At 45.6% G+C, this 15,486-nt stretch overlaps 1 protein-coding gene across 4 annotated transcripts in view; it reads right to left on the bottom strand.

Moving 5' to 3' along the window:
• Window positions 1–15,486, bottom strand: part of EYA2 (EYA transcriptional coactivator and phosphatase 2) — a 299,580-nt gene that overhangs the window by 119,412 nt on the left and 164,682 nt on the right. The window lies entirely within an intron of this gene.

Raw genomic sequence — 15,486 nt, 5'->3', positions numbered from 1 at the left:
ATTGGCTGGGCACAGGGGCTCACGTCTGTAATGCCAGCACTTTGAGAGGCCGAGGCGGGAGGATCAGGAGGTCAGGAGTTCAAGACCAACCTGGCCAACATGGTGAAATTCTGTCTCTACTAAAAATACAAAAATTAGCCAGGCATGGTGGTGGGCGCCTGTAATCCCAGCTACTCAGGAGGCTGAGGCAGGAGAACTGCTTGAACTCGGGAGGCGGAGGTTGCAGTGAGCTGAGATTGTGCCATTGCACTCCAGCTCTGGGTAACAGAGCAAGACTCCATCTTGGAAAAAATAAATAAATAAATAAATAAATAAAATAAAATTGCCAGATGTGGTGGTGCATGCCTGTAGTTCCAGCTACTTGGGAGGCTGAGGTGGGGAGATTGCTTGAACCTAGGAGTTTGAGGCTGCAGTAAACTACAGTCTCACCACTGCACTCCAGCCTGCACATCAGGGCAAGACCCTGTCTCTAGAAAACAGTAAATAAAAACAAAAAGTATTTGTTTAAAAAATTGTGGTATATATACAACATAAAATTTACCATCTTCACCATTTTAAAGTGTACAGTTCAGTGGCATTAACTACATCCACATTATGGGATACTCATCATCATCATTCATGTTCAGAACATTTTTCATCTTGTAAAATTGGAACTATGTACCCATCAAACAACAATGCACAATGGCATAGATGTGCAACATCCAATATTGGGCCATTATGGATAATGCAATATAAGCATTCACATACAAGTCTTTGTATGGATATATATTTTCATTTCTCTTGGGTAAATCCCTAAGAGTAGAATTATGGAGTTGTGTGTAAGCTTATGTTTACCTTTTAAAAGAAATGGCCAAACTGTTTTCCAAAGTGGCTGTGCCATTTTACACTCTGACTGGTAATGCATAAGGGTTCTAGATTCTCCGGCACTTGGTCACTTCAGTCTTCTTGATTACAGCCACTCTAGGAAGTATGTGGTTGTATCTCACTGTGGTTTTAAGTACATTTCTCCAGTGACATGACTAATGGTGTTGGGCATTTTTCATGTGCTTTTTAGCTATTCACATATCTTTTGGATGAAATATCTACTCAAATCTTTTTCCCATCAAATTCTAGTCAAATCTTTTTTAAAAATTAGGGCCAGGCGTGGTAGCTCATGCCTGTAATCCCAGCACTTTGGGAGGCCGAGGCGGGTGGATCACAAGGTCAGGAGATGGAGACCATCCTGGCTAACACGGTGAAACCCCGTCTCTACTAAAAATACAAAAAATTAGCCGGGTGTGGTGGCGGGCGCCTGTAGTCCCAGCTACCCGGGAGGCTGAGGCAGAAGAATGGCGTGAACCCGGGATACGGAGCTTGCAGTGAGCAGAGATCTCGCCACTGCACTCCAGCCTGGGCAACAGAGCGAGACTCCATTTCAAAAAAAAAAAAAAATTAGGTTTGCCCTCTTATTACTGTTATAAGAGTTCTTTATATACTTTGGACACAAGTCCTTGATCAGATACATGATTTGTGAATATTATCTCCCAGTTTGTGGCTTGTCTTTTTCTTAATGGTGTCTTTTGAAGAGCAAAAGATTCTTTTCTTTGATGGATTTTGCTTTTGTTGCCTAACTCAAGGTCACAAAGATCTGCTCTTGTGTTTTCTTCTAGAAATTTCATAGTATTAGTTCTTATATTTCAGTCTATGATCCAATTTAAGTTAATCTTTGCGTATAGTGTGGAATAAGGGCTTAAATTCATCTTTTCATATATATATGTGCATACACACACACACAAGTTGTTCTAGGACCACTATAAAAAGTCTATCCTTTCCCCCACTGAATTATTCTATTATTTTTTAAAATTTTTGTGGGTAGACAGTAGGTGTATATATTTCTGGGGTACATGAGATGTTTTGATACAGGGATGAAATATGAAATAAACACATCATGGAGAGGGGGGTATTCATTTCCTCCCCCACTGAATTACTTGGCACCATTGCCAAAGATAAACTGACCATAAATGAGACTTAAAGACCATAACTGGACTTTATTCTGTTTCACTGATTTATCTATCTAATACCAATTCCATCCTATCCTTATTACTGAAGCTTTATGGTGAGTTTTTTTTTTTTTTTTTTTGAAACAGAATCTCGTTCTTCTCACCCAGGCTAGAGTGCAGTGGCGCCATCTCGGCTCGTGGCGCCATCTCGGCTCACGGCAACCTCTGCCTCCTGGGTTCAAGTGATTGTCCTGCCTCAGCCTCCCAAGTAGCTGGGATTACAGGTACCCACCACTACGCCCAGCTAATTGTATTTTTTTAGTAGAGATGGGGTTTTACCACGTTGGCCAGGCTGTCTTCAACTCCTGACCTCAGGTGATCTGCCAGCCTCAGCCTCCCAAAGTGCTGGGATTACAGGCGTGAGCCACTGCGCCTGGCTTATGGTGAGTTTTGAAATCAGGTAGTATAAGTTCTGCAACTTTGTTCTTTTTCAAGGTTGTTTTGGCTTTTAGTTACTTTGCATGTCAGTTTCTACCAAATGCCATCTGGGATTTTGGTAGCAACTGGACTGAACCAATGGACTTCTTTTATGAGGTGAGGTCAGATGAGAAAGTTGGGGCTGGATGCTTCAGGACCTGGAAGCCTGGAAGGTGGTTTGCATCTGCTGAAGGGGCATGGACTGCTGTCAGAGGTTTGAAAGCAGCGACTGGCACAACTCCAGGCACATCTCTAAACATTCACATTAGTTGCTGGTTAGAACACAAATGGCTACTCAAATGAGCGGTGACCTACATCAAACAAGAAGCTTTTAGAGTCCAAGGCTACTTTTTATAAAGTGGCTGAAATAAGCACAATGGACTCCAGGAAACTTGCTTCCCAGGGGTAAGGCAGGAGAAGATAAGAGGACAATAAACGAACCACAACACCTCTACAATTATCCAAGATGATGGATCCATCAGGACCATAGGATCTCAACTCTTGCTCTGCATCAGAATCTCCCAAAGAACTTGAAACAAAAAACAAAACAAAACAAAAAACAGTCTGAGGACCCTTCCCACACAGAGTCTGATTTGAGTTAGTCTGGAGTTGGGCCAGGCATCAGTATATGAAAACAACAACAACAACAACAACAACAACAAACCTTTCTGGGAGATTCTAGTGCACACTGAGAATTGAGAACCAACAGTCCATGACAAATTCTTTATGGTCCAAATGGGGAGACTGAGGCACAAAGAGGGAATGCAAACAGTGCTGTTCCTGTGCTTTGGTCTTGGCAGCAGAGAAGGCCTTGAGCCTGTCTCCTGCTTCCCAGCTCAGGGCCTTTCCATGGCAGCACATGACTTCTCTACACAAAGACACCGAGGTCATTAATTAGTTCATTAATTCATGCATGCATTCATTTATTCATTCCACTGAGATTATTGAGTGCTTTATGCACCAAGCACTGTATTAGGCACTTCACTTTGTATACAACTGCACTTAATCCTCACATCGATCCTGAGAGGAAGGTATGTAATTGCCAATCCTATGTTCTATACAGAGAAACTGAGGCTTAGGAATGGAGCTCTTCCCAAGTCATAGAGCTGGTAGGCTGTGGAGCTCAGATTAATTCTTTTATTCATTCATTTATTAATCAAACAAAATGTGTCAGAATAAGGGAGAAAGAATAGGAATGACAGCAGATTTCTCATCAGGAACCATGGAGGCCAGAAGAAAATGGCACAACATTTTTCAAGGGCTTAAGGAAAAGAAACATCAACTCAGAATGCTATATCCAGACACAATATCCTTCAGGAATGAAGGGAAAATCAACACATTCTCAAATGAAGGAAAACCAAGAGAATCTGTTACAGCAGCTCTACCCAGAAAGAATGGGTACAGGAAATTCTTCTCATAGAAAGGAAAGGATAAAAAAGCTGGAAACATCAGGAAGGAAGAAAGAAAAAGGAAAAGAATAAAAATATGTGTAAATAAAGTCACTTAAGATAGTTCCTCTCTATGTGGTTGTGCCAGTGGCTCAATATACAATTTGGTTCATTTGTTACATTAAAACTTTTTAAAAATTTAAACATTTTTAATTTTTGTGGGTACATAGTAGGTGTATATATTTATGGGTTACATGCGCTATTTTGATAGAGACATGCAATGTGTAATAATCACATCAGGGTAAATGGGGTATCCATCACCTCAAGCATTTATCCTTCGTGTTATAAACAATCCAATTATACTCTTCTAGTTATCTGAAAATGTATAATTTTTGTTGACTATAGCACATCTTAAACTTCAGGCTGGGAATCCCACTCTGTCCTCAATGTCCTGCCTAGACACATTTAGCAGAAGGTCTAGGTCAGTCTATTCCATTCAGGTCATCTGTCTGGTTCTGGTTACCATGGTGACCCTACTTGCAAAGGCTTAGGAAGCCACCTGTCTCAAAAGACTCCTGGCTGCAGTGTTTTCTCTTTTGATTTCTCTTTTCTTTTGCATCAGCCTTCTGAATGATGACTCAGGGCAGGTTTGGAAACAAACAGGCCATCGTCTTGTCCCTTGGCATGCCTTCTCCAAAATAGTCTCTTGTTTATTTTCATTTTGTGACCCAGGGTCAGCTGAAGAATGGACAGCTGAACAAACTACAGCATGAGGGCAGCCAGAGAGTGCCTGCAGTGAGAAATCCATCCTGTGCCAGAGAGGACCCAGGAAGAAGGGGGCACGTGGCCCCAGAAGTCTTGTGCCACAAGATGTGGTCTCTGGAGGGTTTTGACAAACAGACCTGGCTTGGTGCTGGAATGTGAAACACTGACCTCTTTCTTCCTTCTGGCTGATACAATGCCCAGTGAGGGAAGGCAAGGATGAGATGAAAAAAACTTCCTCTTAAGGTGATGGTGGCAGGTCTCCTGGAGGGTCCCCTAATATTGATTCACCCCTTCTCTCTCATATTAATAAAATCTGTTTCTAAGCTGGGCACATGGCTGATCAGAATAAAAACTACAATTCCCAGCTTCCCTATGGCTAAATGTGGCCACATGATGAGTTCTAGGCAAGGGGATAGGAGTAAATTTTGAAGGGCAGGGGTGGCTTCTCTTTCTCCACGGAATGGGGCCATCTTGGATCATGCAGCTGAGCAACAAGACATAAGGAGCTTGGACCCCCATCATATTTGCAGACTAGAACAGCCACATTAGTTAGGACTTTTAGGTGAGAGAGAAATACCCTTCTTTCTTGTTGAAGACATTGCTATTTTGAGTCTCTGTCAAAGGCAGAGAACTGCTACCATTTTTGGTTGATTGGTTTTCTTGGGTTTTAAGTAAAAGTAGCCTCCAGTGCCTGACTCAGTAAAATTATTGTAATTATTATCATTTTTTGAGACAAGGTCTCACTCTGTTGCCTAGGCTGGAGTGCAGTGGCATGATCACGGCTCACTGCAGTCTTGACCTCCCAGGCTCTGATGACCCTCCTACCTTAGCCTCCTGAGTAGCTGAGACTACAGGTGCATGCCACCACATCTGGCTTTTTGTAGAGATGGGGTTTTGCCATGTTGCCCAAGCTGGTGTTGAACTCCTGGGCTCAAGCAATCTGCCCACCTTGGCCTCCCTAAGTGCTTGGATTACAGGTGTAAGTCACCATGCCCAGCCAGCAAAACAATTTTTAAGTGGATATTTTCATTCATTCATTCATTCATTCATTCATTCATTCATTTGCTCATTAATTCCCTCAGGCATTCAACAATTCATTTCCTAGTAATGTACCAAATATCACCGTGTGGCAGGCACTGTTTTAGATATGGTGTTGACGCTGACATTCAGGTAAGAGAGACAGACAACAATCAAATGAACAGATACATAAGGAAGTGAGACAATTCCTGACAGACGAAGACACAGTGATGCTTCTGCACAGCACTGCTGAGGTGTGGACTGCAGACTGGTGCCTGCTCACAAACCGTTTATTACTAGTCTTTGATGAGATAAATAAGAGAAATTGAAAGCCACTGTGTTTATTACCAGTCTGAGATAAAGAAATTGAAAGTCACTGAGATAAATAGAGAAATTGAAACCTCCAGAGCAATTTAATACAGTACTTTATGCCTGTTAAATCTAATAATAAAAAATCAGGCTTTTAATTTATTAAAAATTATAAAATAAAAATTAAACAAATTTAAATTGTTTTAAACTTCATTGTTTCTCAACCTCTTTTTCATTATTGCCACCCTTCTCCAGGGTTCTTTTACAGTTTTTTTTTCCTCCCCTAATTGCCCCACCTCCCATGAAATTTTCTTATTATAGTTAGACTTTATATCTGTTTCGGGACTGTATGTGAACATGTTTTTGCTCCACTCCCAGGGACCACTTTTTCCCCTCTTGGGATGATATTTCCCCCACTGAGAATACATACTCTGGTGATTCGTTTTTATTTTATTTTATGCTAAACGAGGGAAGAAGCCCTTGTCCTTCATGACAGTGAGAATGAGAAGCACCGGGTAATAGGGTGCCTGGAGGTGGCCTTGGTACCTGATATAGTTTGGCTGTGTCCCCACCCAAATCTCATCTTGAATTGTAGCTCCCATAATTCCCACATGTCATAGGAGGGACCTGGTGGGAGGTTATTGAGTCATGCGAGCAGATCTTTCCCATGCTGTTCTCGTGATAGTAAGTCTCATGAGATCTGATGGTTTTATAAAGGAGAGTTCCCCGGCACACACTCTCTTGCCTGCCACCATGTAAGACGTGACTTTGCTCCTCCTCTGCCTTCTACCATGATTGTGAGGCCTCCCCAGCCATGTGGAACTGTGAGTCAATTAAACCTCTTTCCTTTATAAATGACCCAATCTCAGGTATGTCTTTACTAGCAGCCTGAGAACAGAGTAGAACAGCGCCCCAGTGAACAGCACCTCTCATGTTGGACGCTGTGCTAGGGATGCTATGTACAGTGACCTGTGTGACACTGCTGTCTACTCTCTAAGGTGGGCATTGTCCTTCAGTTTACAGAAACTCAGAATGCGAAAGGTCCCATGACCCAACACGAGTGTCTGAGCTGAAAGCTGCTGCTCCTTCACACTCGCTAGGTTGGCCATCATAAAAATAGAAAAAGAAAAAGAAAAAAAGTGTTGGTGAGGATGTGGAGAAATGGAACACTCATACATGCTGGCAGAATGTAAAACGGTGCATAAAAAACTGTGGAAAACATTGGATGATTCCTCAAAAAGGTACATGCAAAATTACCATATAACTCAGCAGTTATACTTCTGGGTTTATACCCAAAATAATTGAAAACAAGTATTTAAGCAAAAACTTGGATGCAAAAGTTCATAGGAGCACTACTCACAGTGGCTGAAAGGTGGAAATGACCCAAGTGTCCATTGATGGCTGAACGGATAAACAAAATGTGGTTCAGCCATACAATGGAATATTATTCCATCATAAAGAGGAATGAAATTCTGATACATGCTACATAAAGCATGGATGGCCTTTGAAAACACGCCAAATGAGGCTGGGCGTGGTGGCTCACACCTATAATCCCAGCACTTTGGAAGCCTGAGGAGGGTGGATCACTTAAGCCCAGTTCTCAGCCTGGGTAACATGTTGAAATTCCATCTCTACTAAAAATACAAAAAATTAACTGGGCATAGTGGTCCACACTTGTAGTCCCAGCTATTCTGGAGGCTGAGGTAGGAATATCATCTGAGCCCAGGAAGTTGAAGCTGCAGCGAGCCCAGATGGCACCAGTGCACTCCAGCCTGGGCAATGGGAGTGAGATCCTGTTGTTACTGGTGGAGGGTCTTGACTATTAGTTGCCCAGGTTCTCAACATTTTGAACAAAGGATTGGACGAAATGCACAAAAAAGCAATGAAAGAATGAAGCAATGAAAGCACAGATATATTGAAACCAAATTACACTCCACAGAGTGGCAGCAGCTCAGGAGTCCCGGTTACAGAATTTCCCGGGGTTTAAATACCCTCTAGAGGTTTCCCATTGGTTATCTGGTTACACCTTATGTAAATGAAGACTTGGCCCACAGCTAGTCTGATTGGTTGCAAGGAAGGACCAGAGGCTGAAATAAAATTACAAAGTTATACCCTATGCAAATGAAGACTTGGCCCACAATCAGAGGTACTTTCTCCTTTTCATCTGCAACACAGCGGAAAAGGGGCAGGGAGTTGCAAAGGGAGTAGCCTCTGATTCTTTTGTTACATGGGTGTGCAGAGGTGGGGTTTTCCTTTTGATTCACTTCTAGGAAGTCAGCACGAATTGGCCTTAGGTTCTCTGCCTCCAGACCATACTCTCCGGCCTCACTGTCTCAACACACACACACACACACACACACACACACACACACACACACACACACCCAAAAAACATTATGCCAAATAAAATAAGCCAGACATACAAGGCCACATACTGAAGGATTTGTATTCATATAAAGTATCCAGAATAAGATAACCTACAGGGACAAAAAAGTAGGTTTGTGATTGCCAGGGTTGGGGGATGAAGTATTAGAAATGACAGCTTAAAGGTTATGGGGTTTCCTTTTGGGGTGATGAAAATGTGTTGGAATCGGAGGTGGTGGCTGCACAACATTGTGAATGCACTAAACGTCACTGAACTGTACACTTTAAAATGGTTAATAGTTAATTCTATGTTATGGGAATTTTACCTTAATTTAAAAAACAAAACTGCTGCTCCCACTACCTCCCCACACTGTCCCCAGGGCCTGTCTCCCAGGCTTTGGCAGCAAAAGGAAGGGCACAGAGAGGCCCAGAAAGATCAGACCACCCCCACCCCCCTTCTGCCACACTCCTGGGCACCCCGCACCTTGAGGCCCAAGAGAAGAGACTCTATTTGAGTTTCAAAGATGTCTTCCGCCCCACCCCGGAGTTGAGGGAAGAATTCCCTCTCCCTTTGGCACCAACTGCACACCCCCTTTCCATACTTTTCTTTCCTTTTATTGGCAATATTGTGACTCAGCGTTAACCAGGCTGCTGAGATTCACTGCAGAAGGCTCTTCTGGACGGAGGGAAGACAAGCTGGGCCCGGCCCTGCCATGCAACACGAACCCCTGAGATCTGAGATCACAAAACGGCTCGTGTGCCAGAGCTGCTTGGAATCTGCGCGAGATTTGGGATCTTCAAAATATTTTCAGTTCGAAAGACCCATCCTCCTTTATTACAGCTGCCAGGAGAGCAGCTACGTGTATCTTGGGAGGCGAACGTGTTTTCTGTACCGATCCCGGAGGCTGATGCCCTGCCTTCCTGTTTCCCCAACAACTGGAGATAACTGCACAAAAGAGCCAGCGCCCGCCTGCAATACCAGGGCGACCTCCCTGCGAACCCGGCCCCAGCTGTACAGTCCAAGGGGGGCACTCCGGAGGGGCCTGTTCAATTCCAGATCCCATTTTACATGGTGGATTAGAACCTTTAAAAATCATATCTAGATGGTTATGTCTAATGGACAGATCCTCAAGAAAATGCTGAGGATGTATACGTTTTCTGGAAACTTCTCCTCAACTTCTCTGCTGAGGAAGTGCTCCCGGGGTGGTGGTCCGAGGTGGACAGTTGGGACGTCCACGATGCACCAGGTATTCCTCATCATGTCATCACATGTGAGAGGTGGTAGGCGAGCCCAGGATTCAGGCACGAAGTCAAATGTGTCAGGGTGATGTTTAGAGATGCTGCCTTGGGGTTCTTCGTCCCAGACAGTCCCATCGTGGATCGTGGAGCCTAAGCTGGGGCATAGCGAGGTGGAAAGGAACAGCAGGAAACAGTTATCCTGGCTCTTGAGTTCCCAAGTCCTCCTGAGAGTCTGGAAGGACCTGACTTTTGTTTTGGAGAAACACGCTAGTGTTTCTCAGCTCTGCGGGGAAGAATCCGTTTTCAAATGTCTAACCCTTTGGGGACTAAGACGTGGCTCACGACGTGTGATTAGCATGCAACTCACACCACAGGCAATTGGCCCTGCGATGCAACAGTCCCAAACCTGTCTACACCCTGTGCAATGAGATGAGTGTAGGACCATGTGCTTGGATGTTGTGGCCATATCTAATTGCTGTAAACATTTCTCACTTTTTCTCTCAGTTCCATACTGTAGACCAGCAACAGTGTGAGGACTGGCTGCCGTTGGCGAACCAACTGTGAATTAGATTGAGGTAGGCAAAATGGCTTAGTAGGAAACATGAATTAAGGGGGATCTTCTTCTTTTTTTTTTTTTTGAGACAGGGTCTTAGTCTGTCACCCAGGCTGAGTGCAGTGGTGCCATCATAGCTCAATGCAGCCTTGATTTCCTGGGCTCAAGTAATCCACCCACCTTGGCCACTGGAGTAGCTGGGAATACAGGCATGTGACACCATGCCCAGCTAATGTTTTCTTGCATTTTTTGTAGAGGTGGGGTCTTGCTATATTGCCGAGGCTGGTGTCAAACTCCTGGACTCAAGGGATCCTCCTGCCTAGGCCTCCCAAAGTGCTGAGATTACAGGCGTGAGCCACCATGCCAGGCCTGATTTTCTTAAAGGAGGGCAATTCTTCAATGCTAGGGAAATGGAGTGGGATAAGAGACAAGGGAAGAAGGAGAGTAAACAGATGAAGATGGACCGGGCATAGTGGCTCACATCTGTAATCCCAGCCCTTTGGGAGGCCAAGGCAGGTGGATCACTTGAGCTCAAGAGTTCGAGACCAGCCTGACCAACATGGTGAAACCCCATCTCTACTAAAAATACAGAATTACCTGGGCCTGGGGGTGGGTGCCTGTAATCCCAGCTACTCAGGAGACTGAGGTAGGAGAATTGCTTGAACCTGGGAGGCAGAGGTTGCAGTGAGCCGAGATCATGCCATTGCACTCCAGCCTGGGCAACAAGAGCAAAACCCCATTTCCACAAAAAAAGAAAAAAAAAGAGAGAGAGAGATGAAGATGAGCAGCTGTGGACCCTTCACTTCTGTGCGTGAAGGGTCCAAGGCCGGCAGCATCCAAACCTTACAGTCCTAGCAAGCGACACCAGTGAGGGAAGGAGGTGCTGCAGGCACAGTGATAGATGGCTTCAGTGCTGGGGAACAACAGGGGACGGTGGGGACTGTGGCAAACTGGAATGCCAAGCTGTATGTAGGGAGCAGCGGTTTGTGGCAGATACCGCTTGGCCTCCCAACAGGCATGCCTGATTCCTCACTCCCCTGATAGCTTCCCTCTGTCTAGGCTGATGAAGACTGAGTCTTGCGTTCCTGGCCTCCCTTGCAGGATATGATGCTGGATCCTTCTTCAGGATGGCCATGTCATCTAGTTCTGGCCAAGGGGGCTTTTGGAAAAGACTTTTCTTCTGTTCCACTCCCCACACCCCCTCCCCTGAGTCATGTGAGGATGTAGTTCCTGGAGTGACTGCAGCCACGTTGGGCCATGAAGCCATGAGAGTAGAAGCAAAAGGCTCATATGCTGAGGTCAAAATGGGAGAAGGATAAAATGAATCTGATTTTTGATTATATAATTGAGCTGCCAAACTAACCTTGGGGTAGAGAGTTCTTGTTAAATACACAATAAATGTGATTATAGTTTAAGCCACTATTATTTGGGCTTGTTATTACTTGCAGCTAAAAGCATTCCTCACTGACAGAACGCTATTCAGCTCCAGCCAACCTCTGCCGCATAAGAATGTGAGTCTAATGTAGCCAGAACTTCTGGATTTGTATATAAAATCTCCTGAGTTTTAAATGTAGGTAACAAATACAAATTAGTTGGACAAAAAAACCAAAAACAAAACAAAATAAACAAATCCGTGTTTGTAGCATGGAGGGGGCTGTGGGTTTCCACGTCGTGATCGCTGCTCTAGGAAGACAGAAAAGTGAAAGGTTCCTGTGTCCTCAATGTGGCAAAGTCACAGCTGTGAAGAGTCCTAGACCCAAAGGGGCCTCCTAGACCAAGACAGTGGCCTGGGTCCCTACAACGGAGAACTGGATGAGCTTTCAGCACTACAAATACACTGGCACTGAGTAAGATTTCAGACCATGGCCAAAATTCTGGAAAGTTTGGGGAAAGCCTCAAATGACTAAAATGAAACTTTCTCACTTTCCCAGAAGAATGGTGGCTTGAAATAGAAATTATGGGCCAGGTATGGTGACTCACGCCTATAATCCCAGCACTTCAGGAGGCCAAGGCAGGTGGATCATGAGGTCAGGAGTTTGAGACCAGCCTGGCCAACATGGCAAAACCCTGTCTCTACTAAAAATACAAAAATTAGCTGGGTGTGGTGGTGGGCACCTGTAATCCTAGCTACTTGGGAGGCTGAGGTTGCAGTGAGCCAAGATCATGCCACTGCACTCCAGCCTGAGAGACAGAGTGACACTCCATCTCAAAAAACAAATAAAAGAAATAGAAATTACATTGAAATGCTGAAAATAAAGTTTTATTTTTGGCCCCTTGAGCCTGTAGTCTGAGATTTATACCTACTATACAAAGGACTGAGGGATTCTTTATGTTCCAGGAACTGTGGCTCCCCCAGTGTGGGAAACTATGTGGACAGCCTTAGAAGCCGGTCCCTCCCTGCTCACCATCCTGCACCTCAGGTGCTAAGGCAGAGTTAATTCGGTTTGTGCACATTTTCCTCATAAGCCCATCCAAGACCCCTCTTGTTATTTATTTCTTTCCTGTCATTCCCCGTCACTCCACAGGCACTAATTCTGGTGTGCCTGTGCATATTCTCTTGTTTGTGCATTAGTGCAAAATGTGCACTAGTGTTTTGGGAGCAGGCATTTGTTTCTGTAAATTCTGTGTATATTGTTTTGTGGGGTTTCTGTTTTCTCCCAGCATTAAGTTGTTAAGATCCACCCATGTTGCAGTGGGCATGTCTCCTCCTCCACCACCTGCATTCTTTTTTTTTTTTTTTTTTTTTGAGACGGAGTCTCGCTCTGTCGCCCAGGCTGGAGTGCAGTGGCGCGATTTCAGCTCACTGCAAGCTCCGCCTCCCGGGTTTACGCCATTCTCCTGCCTCAGCCTCCTGAGTAGCTGGGACTACAGTCGCCCGCCACCTCGCCTGGCTAGTTTTTTGTATTTTTTTAGTAGAGACGGGGTTTCACCGTGTTCGCCAGGATGGTCTCCATCTCCTGACCTCGTGATCCGCCCCTCTCGGCCTCCCAAAGTGCTGGGATTACAGGCTTGAGCCACCGCGCCCGGCCGCATTCTTTTTTAAGAGACTAGGTCTTGCTCTGTTGCCCAGGCTGGAGTGCGGTGGCACGATTATAGCTCACTGTAACCTTGAATTCCTGGGCTCAATTGATTCTCCTCCCACAGCCTCCCAAGTAGCGGGGTCTACAGATGTGCACTACCATACCTGGCTATTTATTTTTCTAGAGATTGGGATCTTGCTATATTGCCCAGGTTGGTCTCAAACTCCTGGCCTCAAGTGATCCTCCCACCTTGACCTCCCAAAGCACTGGAATTACAAACATGAGCCACCATGCCTGGCCTTCCATGTGTGTCCTTCACATCTCTCCTACTGACTCCCCCAGGGTCAGCACCAGTGTGGCTTCTCTCTCCCCCCATCACCAACAAGGCTGCCATTAACACCCTCACACCCATCCCCTTGTAGGCCTGTGTGTGAGTTTCCTCAGGATATAGGGGGACTTGGGATAGAGTGCGACCACTGGGTCCCAAGGTTGCACAGACCTAATTTCCTGAAGGGCTGGGTGCCCCATCCATAGGTGGTTCCCACATCCCACATCCCTACGCGCACTTGGCATGATGCCACTTGCTATTTTTGCCAACCTATGGGACTAACATCTCATTTGTTATCTTTAATCTACATTTCTCTGATGACCGGTGATTCTGAACATCCCTCCTTGGGCTTGTTGTCTTCTGTATTTTCTCCTTTTTTTTTTTTTTTTTTTTGAGACGAAGTCTCGCTCTGTCACCCAAGCTGGAGTGCAGTGGCCAGATCTCAGCTCACTGCAAGCTCCGCCGCCCGAGTTTACGCCATTCTCCTGCCTCAGCCTCCCGAGTAGCTGGGACTACAGGCGCCCGCCACCTCGCCCGGCTAGTTTTTTTGTATTTTTTAGTAGAGACCGGGGTTTCACTGTGTTAGCCAGGATGGTCTTGATCTCCTGACCTCGTGATCCGCCCGTCTCGGCCTCCCAAAGTGCTGGGATTACAGGCTTGAGCCACCGCGCCCGGCCGATTTTCTCCTCTTTTTAAGGAGAGGTGACAGTTACCATGCAAACCCCTCCTCCTTTTCCTGGGCCAAACCTGGTATTAACTTAATCCAAGCCCTTGGAAGACTTTCAGTTATTGGCATTAGCAGCTGGAGAAATACTAATGAAATAGTAATAATAACATCCATTTATTGAGCACTTACCATCTTCCCCACCGCTTATCAGTTTGCACGCATTATCTTGTTTAATCCCCACCACAGCCCTAGGAAGCAGGCCCTCCTGGGAAGGGGTGGAGCAGGGTTCAAGCCCAGGTCAGCCTGACTCGGCAGCCCAGGCTCCCAGCCAGCAGGCCGTCCTGCCTCCACACACCTGTGGGAAGTCGCACAGGCCACTGCCTGCCTTAGTTCTTTTGGGCCAACCTACAGTGAACTCATGGTCACCCATGGATGTAACATGCCAGCCCTGGCAGTGCAAAGGAGGCCTCATGGATAATCCCAATGAACAAACATCCTCCCTTCCACCTCACAATTTCTTTCCCCATAGCAAAGGGACCTCTGTACTGGTTCCACAGTGACACCTCAAAGCACGTGCTCTCCATCTTAATCAAGTCTTACTGATGCTGATGTGAAAATAAAATTTCTGAAAACCTACCAGGACTGCAAGTGGAAAAGGTCTGGAGGTATGAGATGGGCGGTGATATCAAAAGGAGTCAGCATATAATGTATACAACAGAAAAGCCACAAGCAGGCACAGAGGCATGAGCCCGTTACAAAACTCACCTGCTCAAGCACCCTGACCACAGCCCAAGTTCCAGAAAGGGACAAATCCCAGGCTTCATAGTCTATTTCCGTTTCTTTTCTTTATCCAGAATACTAAGTGGTGAAAGCAAAGATCTGGCTGCAGCTGGCAAGCCCTGCCCCATCCCCTCACCTCCTAGGCAAACCTTTCATTCACCCAGCTGCTCATTCATTTGCCTTCAGCCATCACTTCTTTGTTGAGTGCCTAGTATGTGCTGAGATTGATTGATTTTTTCCTCCCTCCCTCCCTCCTTTCTGTCTTCCTCCTTCCCTCCCTCCCTTCTTCCTTTCTTCCTCCCTCCCTCTCTCCTTCCTTTCTTCTTTCCTTCCTCCCTCCCTTCTCTCTCTCTCTCTTTCTTTCAACAGTGCCTCACTCTGTCACCCAGGCCAGAGTGCAGATGTGTGATCTTGGCTCACTGCAGCTTCAACCTCCCTGGGCTCAGGTGATCCTCCCACCTCAGCCTCCCAAGCAGCTGGGACTACAGGTGTGCACCATCGTGCCCAGCTAATTTTTGTACTTTTTATAGAGACAGGGTTTTGCTGTCTTGCCTAGGTTGGTCTTGAACTTCTGGGCTCAAGCAATCTGCTCGCCTCGGC

This window comes from Macaca mulatta, chromosome 10, assembly GCF_049350105.2.
Source record: "Macaca mulatta isolate MMU2019108-1 chromosome 10, T2T-MMU8v2.0, whole genome shotgun sequence".
NCBI lineage: Eukaryota > Metazoa > Chordata > Mammalia > Primates > Cercopithecidae > Macaca > Macaca mulatta.
The sequence above is the reverse complement of the archived record's forward strand: the minus strand, read 5'-3'. Positions and strand labels throughout refer to the sequence as shown.